The following is an 8320-nucleotide window of genomic DNA, read 5'->3' as shown; positions in this document are numbered from 1 at the left end:
AGGCAAGAATACTGGAGTGGGTTGCCATTTCCTTCTCCAGGGGATCTTCCTCATCCAGGAAGTGAACCCTGGTCTCCTGCATTGCAGGCAGATTCTTTACCAACTGAGCTATGAGGGAAGCCCAAGAAATGACTGGATTCAATAGCAAAATTTTGAGAATAACCGTTAATCTGAGAATATCTAAATGTGTCATGATGACTGAGGGCCATGGAATACAGAGACTTCTAAAAACAGAAGACAGAATTCCTTTGTAAATAGAGCAGTTTGATAGTTACTAATATCTGAATAAATAGACATATAATATTATTTTTGTTTTAAAGCCAAAACTCTGATAGAGACTTATGGGACAAAAATCTCAATGCCTATTTCCTTTAAAAACCATTTTATTCCTTAAAGCTTTCAAAGAGTTCTCATCAAATCTTATAAGAATAATGTAGCACTTTGGGACAAAGATACAACCTAATAGCCCAGCACTGGGGGCCAAAGTGGAGAAAATCTCCGCAGCCCCTTGGCCTCAGTGCTGTGGTAGACAGGGAGGAAGGTGACCCAGACACAGCAGAACCCCTGCAGGCTGAAAGTCAGAAACTTGGCTTCACTGAAGCTGTTGGGCAAGTTTCAGGCCAGAAAAGCCAAGGAGAAGCTCCCCAGGGCTACAGAACCCAAGCATCCCAGCACACAGGGAAAGGCTGTGACTGAGCCCTTGATATACACAATAATGAGCTCCTTGGGATGAGAAAGCATGTCTATCTCAATGAAAGGTGGAGAAGTTCCCAGCCAGAATCCACATATAATCACCTGGATAAGGGAGCAGATGGGAATGGCATAGTTAGAAGCTTTTGTGACAAGTAACTGCCTCATGGTTCTTCCTGGTTTCATGACCTTGAATGCCAGAATCATGATAAGAGTTTTGGCTAAAGCGGTGGCAACAGCCATAGTGCATACATCTTCAAACGCACTTTGTCAAAGGTGGCTGTGTTGGGACAGCCGATGAAGAGTAGTAAACAGAGAAAACACAGGAGAAGGGAGATGAGTAGGACATAACTGAGAGCCCGGTTATTGGCCTTGACTATGGAAGTGTCTCAGTGCTTCACAAAGACCCACAAAACTACACAAATGATGACACAAAAGCACAGAGCTGTGCACGCTAGCAACATCCCCATGGCATCCCTTGAGGCCAAGGTCACAGCTTTTGGGAAGCAGTGATTTCTCTCACTGTTTGGATATTCTTGTGCTGGACATTGGATACAATGCTCTGTATCTGGTAAGAAAACAAAGTCAATAGTTGCTTTTAGAACTTCCTCACTTTTCCCACATTTAAAAATTGTCACCTTTCCTATCACTGTACCCCCTGATGTAATAATCAGACATACCTTATTTAAACTTTATTCCTAAGTAACAGTCAACGCTTTCAGTTGTACATGAGACCAAATTCATGGAAATTTCAGCTTCTATATGTCAGGAAGCTGACTTGCATCATCTGTGGCTCATTGTCCCCAAGGACACAATTTCTTCCTAACTCTTTTCTCTATTTCAACAGATGCACAAGGTACAAAATAAAAAATAGGTAAATATGTGTTCATCCATACTAAAGCCTTTTGTGCATCAAAGTGTATTATCAAGAGAATGAAGAGGCAACAATCCAAAAGGGAGAAAAAAGTTGTAAATCTTAATTTGTTAAGGGATTAATATCCAGGATAAATGAAGAACTCCTATAACCTAACAAAAACAACAAAATAAAACCCAATTAAAAAATAAATGGAGAACTTGAACAGATATATCTTCAAATAAGATGTACAAAGAACCAATAAATGCATGAACAGATGCTCTACAGCATTATGTGTTTAAAAAAATGAAAATAATATCCACAAGATACGCTTTGCACTTATTAAGGTGGCTATTGTTTTAAACACAAAGAACAAGAGAAAATTTTAAAAGTGTCATTCAGAAGTAAAGAATAAAGAGAAAGTTAAAGTTGCTCAGTCATGGCCGACTCTTTGCGACTCCATGGACTATACAGTCCATGGAATTCTCTAGGCCAGAATACTGGAGTCCTTCCCTTCTCCAGGGGAACTCCCCAACCCAGGGATCGAACCCAGGTCTCCGACATTACAGAGGGATCTTTTACCAGCTGAGCCACAAGGGAAGCCCAAAGAATACCACAAATGAAATAAAAAAGAACACAAGAAGGACTTAACAGCTGACTAGTTGATACAAAAGAACACATAAGATATCTGGAAAAGAGAAACATGCAACTCCCCAAAATAAGAAAAAATAAAGTGAAAAGACTATGGAATAGATGACATAAGCTTACTCCTTCATATGAAAACACTAAAATCACAACTATCTGCTAAACAATATTTGGAAACAGAAGCAAACTAATGAACTATAACAACTAAAACCCCTCTAGAGCATAGCAACAAATATATCCTACAATCAAAGACAAACAAGACACAATAAAATGTTAGAAGTGCAGCTGGGATAAGATCAAATCCTGTACTCACTAAGTGGCTGACCCACAAACTGAAAAATAATTGTATCACAGGATTTCTCTCATAATAGCAAAATTTCTGAGCCCCATATACCCAGCCTGTGATGTGGCAATGGGAAGAGGAGATCCTAGAGAATCTGGTTTGAAGGACAATAAAGTTCAATCACAGGAATTCCATGGGATTTGGGGAAACAAAAACTCCACTCCTGGATGGTGCACACAAGGTCTCATACACACCAGGACACAGGAAATAAAGCAGTGACCTAACAAGATCCTAGACCTACTTATTGGAGGGTTTCCTGTTGGATCATTGAAAAAGCAAGAGAGTTTCAGGAAAATATCTACTTCTGATTTATTGACTATGCCAAAGCCTTTTACTGTGTGGACCACAAAAAACTCTGGAAAATTCTTAAAGAGATGGGAATACCTGGCCACCTGACCTGCCTCTAGAGAAATCTGTATGCAGGTCAGGAAGCAACAGTTAGAACTGGACATGAAACAACAGACTGGTTCCAAATAGGAAAAGGAGTATGTCAAGGTTGTATATTGTCACCCTGCTTATTTAACTTCTATGCAGGGAACATCATGAGAAATGCTGGGCTTGATGAAGCACAAGCTGGAATCAAGATTGCCGAGAAAAATATCAATAATTTCAGATATGCAGATAACATCATCCTTGTCAGTTCAGTTCAGTTCAGTTCAGTCATTCAGTCATGTCTGACTCTTTGAGACCCCATGAACGGTCTGGCACGCCAGACCTCCCTGTCCATCACCAACTCCTGGAGTCTATCCAAACCCATGTCCAATGAGTCGATGATGCCATCCAACCATCTCATCCTCTGTCGTCCCCTTTTCCTCCTACCTTCAATCTTTCCCATCATCAGGGTCTTTTCAAATGAATCACCTCTTCACATCAGGCGGCCAAAGTATTGGAGTTTCAGCTTCAGCATCAATCCTTTCAGTGAATACTCAGGACTGATCTCCTTTGGGATGGACTGGTTGGAACTCCTTGCAGTCCAAGGGACTCTCAAGAGTCTTCTCCAACACCACAGTTCAAAAGCATCAATTCTTCAGTGCTCAGCTTTCTTTATAGTCCAACTCTCACATCCATACATGACTCCTGGAAAAACCATACCCTTGACTAGACGGACCTTTGTTGACAAAGTAATGTCTCTGCTTTTCAATATGCTGTCTAGGTTGGTCATGACTTCCCTTCCAAGGAGTAAGCATCTTTTAATTTCATGGCTGCAATCACCATCTGCAGTGATTTTGGAGCCCAAAAAATAAAGTCTGTCACTGTTTCCACTGTTTCCCCATCTATTTGCCATGAAGTGATGGGATCATATACCATGATCTTAGTTTTCTGAATGTTGAGTTTCAAGCCAACTTTTTCACTCTTCTCCTTCACTTTCATCAAGAGGCTCTTTAGTTCTTCTTCCCTTTCTGCCATAAGGGTGATTTCATCTGCCTATGTGAGGTTATTGATATTTCTCCTGGCAATCTTGATTCCAGCTTGTGCTTCATCAAGCCCAGCATTTCTCATGATGTTCTCTGCATATAAGTTTAATAAGCAGGGTGACAATATATAGCCTTGACGTACTCCTTTCCCGATTTGGAATCAGTCTGTTGTTCCACATCCAGTTCTAACTGTTGCTTCTTGACCTGCATACAGATTTCTCAGGAGACAAGCACGTGGTTTGTTATTCCCATCTCTTGAAGAATTTTCCACAGTTTGTTGTGATCCACACAGTCAAAAGCTTTGGCATAGTCAATAAAGCAGAAATAGATGTTTTTCTGGAACTCTCTTGTTTTTTCGATGATCCAACAGATGTTGCAAATTTGATGTCTGGTTCCTCTGACTTTTTTAAATCCAGCTTGAACATCTGGAAGTTCACAGTTCACGTACTGTTGAAGCCTGGCTTGGAGAATTTTGAACATTACTTTGCTAGAATGTGAGATGAGTGCAATTGTGCGGTAGTTTGAGCATTCTTTGAGATTGTCTTTCTTAGGGATTGGAATGAAAACTGACCTTTTCCAGTCCTGTGGCCACTGCTGAGTTTTCCAAATTTGCTGCCATATTGAGTGCAGCACTTTCACAGCATCATCTTTCAGGATTTGAAATAGCTCAACTGGAATTCTATCACATCCACTAGCTTTGTTCATAGTGATGCTTCCTAAGGTCCACTTGACTTCACATTCCAGGATGTCTTGCTCTAGGTGAGTGATCTTGATTATCTGGATCATGAAGATCTTTTTTGTATAGTTCTTCTGTGTATTCTTGCCACCTCTTCTTAATATCTTCTGCTTCTGTTAGGTCCCTACCATTTCTGTCCTTTATTGAGCCCATCTTTGCATGAAATATTCCCTTGGTATCTCTAATTTTCTTGAAGAGATCTCTAGTCTTTCCCATTCTATTGTTTTCCTCTATCTCTTTGCACTGATCACTGAGAAAGGCTTTCTTATCTCTCCTTGCTATTCTTGGAACTCTGCGTTCAAATGGGTATATCTTTCTTTTTCTCCTTTGACTTTCATGTCTCTTTTCTTCACAGCTATTTGTAAGACTTCCTCAGACAGCCATTTTGCCTTTTACATTTCTTTTTCTTGGAGATGGTCTAGATCACTGCCTCCTGTACAATGTCATGAACCTCCGTCTATATCTCTTCAGGCACTCTATCAGATCTAATTCCTTGAATCTATTTGTCTCTACTGTACCTAAATAGAAATTTCCATAAATGCCAAACAATAAAAAAGTCACACCTCAAAATTATCCCCCTGTTCTGTAAATGGACTCTCTTGTGGGTTGGAGCCAGCCTTTAATGTTCAGTTTACAGCTCGGGTCTAGCTTTCACCTCCTGCTTGAATGAGGCCAGGAGGTCAACTAGAAATGAGAGCATAGTGCCTTCCTCAGGGCATATTTCTGATTATGAGCCAAGTACTTCACATGACATTCTAGATTTCATAAAATATTGGGGAGCTTTTAAAAATATTTATTATCAAAAACAACTCTTTTTTAGACTTTCTTCAAATGCCTTAGAGTTTTTGTGTAGTTTTCCCCAACTGTTATCTCTGACCCCAGGCAGCAGCTAACACATTTACTGGTATATGTGTTTTCAACAAACATGGCTCAGGTTGTTAACTCAGCCTTAAGGAAGTTCAAAGACAGGTGAAATAAAGTAAGTCTTAGATCAGTCCTTTAGAGAGCCATCAGTTAGGTCAAAACAAAGAAACGTTATTTGCGAGAATAATGTTCATATTGCTCCTTCTAGTACTAGAAACCTCTATGAAGATTGAGTGGTGTCATTTAAAAGTTCTCTTTTGAGGTGGACAGTCAAGAGTGGTACCCAAGTAAGTTAAAACATGAAGCTATATAACAAAGTTCAGCCATGTTTTATTCCTTAAGCATTCCCCTCTTTGTTGCAAGCTTTTCTTTGGGTGCCAGAATTCTAAAAAAGTTAATTCTGATAAATTTTTGCCAGTTGTTTAAAGATATTCTTGGAAGTACAGACGTTTGGAGTTCACTACTTTGCCATTTTGCTGACATCCGGTCCTTATCTTTCAAACAACTAGTGTTTAAGCTTTCAATACTCATGACAGAAGAATCCTAAATATATCAGAATTCCATCTTTGGAAATCATCTTGAAAAGGCCACTTATTTTTCTGACAGCCAACACTAAACGAAGTTGATGTTGTGTATTAAGTATTATTGTAAATAAGCATAATCAGAATATTAATTTGTGGCCTTAATTTTTATACACACATTTGCTTTAAATTTATATTAAAAGCTAATTAAAAATATGAACTTTATTTGATCTCACTAATTTATTTTCTTTAATCAACAACTCAATTAAATGCATTTTTCTCTGGTGTACAAAGATAGATGTTCTTAAATATACTGTATAGAAGAGTTGCAAAGTCACAAAATCCAGATAAATTCATTACCCATGAAAATATATTGAGTTGTTAATCATTATTGATTTTCTCAAATTTGAAACTGAGTTCATAATTCATGCTTCACAATGATTTGCAGGTTTTGTAATAGGAATTGTTATGGATAAAAATGATTAATTTTCCAGGGTGAATGTAGAATGTCAGGTAGATCCTATTTCTGTTTTACCAAGATCATTATAGGAGGACTTGAACAACAGTGTACACAGAGATATAGATGAAATATTTATGAAATCAGCCATGATAATTACGCTGATATTTTCTGACATTGTTTACATTCCAAGGAAATACATAGATTTCACTAATTGGAGATCCTTTTTAAAAAAGATTTCTCTGCATGTTTTATTACATTACATTCTTCACTAAGAATATAGCATACTTTCTAATACAAGTTGTTAGAATTAAAGTCCTACAATGGCAGAATTCTCCAAAGAGACCTAATAATTATAGATACATATACAATCAATGTGATATACCTCTCCATCTATTGTGCCTAATCCTGTGGACCTTGAGACAAAAAAAATATGGTTGTGATGCTGTATCTCAGTAAAATACAATCAGATATCGTCTGGTTGACTTCATGACCTGCATTTCAAGGATGTTTACCTTCCATGGAAAGATCATGGGTTGGTCTGCATATCCTGGAGATCTCATTTCTGTTTCCACCAGAAGTATTTCATGGAGTGCTTGGGCCACTGCATACACAGCATTGGTGGTGGTGGTGGTTTAGGTGCTAAGTCGTGTCCAACTCTTGCGACCCCATGGGCTGTAGCCAGCCAGGGTCCTCTTTCCATGGGATTCTCCAGGCAAGAATACTGGAGTGGGTTGCCATTTCCTTCTCCAGGTGATCTTCCCAACCCAGGAATCAAACCTGGGTCTCCTGCATTGCAGACAGTTTCTTTACCAACTAAGCCATGAAGCATACTCTGCATTATAGATGAAATAACTGGATTCAGACAATGTCATCATGTCAATACTTATTGATATAAACTCAAAGGAAGAATTTGGTGGGCAGTCTCCAATTTTTCCACAATGAGACCCAACAAGTGAACAATCAAAAATTTGAAACCACACATTACTGAAGTAAAAGTCTTCTGGATATTGGGACAGTTTAACTGTCTTGAGAAAGTGTTTGAAACCTGGGATTTCTTTCTTCTGGAGTGAAAAGGAGAGAGTCCCATGGAAACAATGTAGCATATAGATTATCTTATCCAAAACAATATCCCCTTTTGCAACCATAATCTACACCTTGTCCAAGGTTAAATAATAATCTATTCCTCTGTCAACAAAAATGAAACATCCCATATCACCAGGTATTAGATACACATTTGCAGATGAAATTCAGGTTCTACTCATGAAATTTACATCCATTACTTCATACAATTCCCTACTGTTAGGAATCTTTTTAGTAAAAGTCACATGTATACCTTTCTGTACCATTTCTGCTTTCAAGTCCCAAAGGAACTGCTCCCCTTCCCTGTCTTCAGAGAAAAATAGTGCCACCCACGTCCTGCCAAAATTGCAGCAACAGCAAGAATACTCCATGGATGAGAAAGCTGTTCTTGCTGACCATCTGATAAAGAGATGGAAATTGGTCTTTATCACTCAGGAAAGGATCAAAAAGACTGTATATGACCTGAATAAGCAAAGAAAAAAAAAAATTTAATTTAGTGGGGTTTGGGGTTATCTTCTATTGGGAGAGTGTGAGCCAAATTTCTATATGACATCAAAAATTGGCTAATTATTTCATGAAAGGAAACTGCAGTAGACTTTTCACAGTCTCATTTCATTCTAGGCACATGGAAGATTGTGTTTGAAAGACCATTTGCTTTTGGAAAGGACATGTGTCTTCTTCTGAGCAGTGGTATCACCTACGAGTCAAAGACA

The sequence above is a fragment of the Cervus canadensis genome, chromosome 4 (assembly GCF_019320065.1).
Source record: "Cervus canadensis isolate Bull #8, Minnesota chromosome 4, ASM1932006v1, whole genome shotgun sequence".
NCBI classification, from domain to species: domain Eukaryota; kingdom Metazoa; phylum Chordata; class Mammalia; order Artiodactyla; family Cervidae; genus Cervus; species Cervus canadensis.
This window is presented reverse-complemented; position numbering follows the sequence as displayed.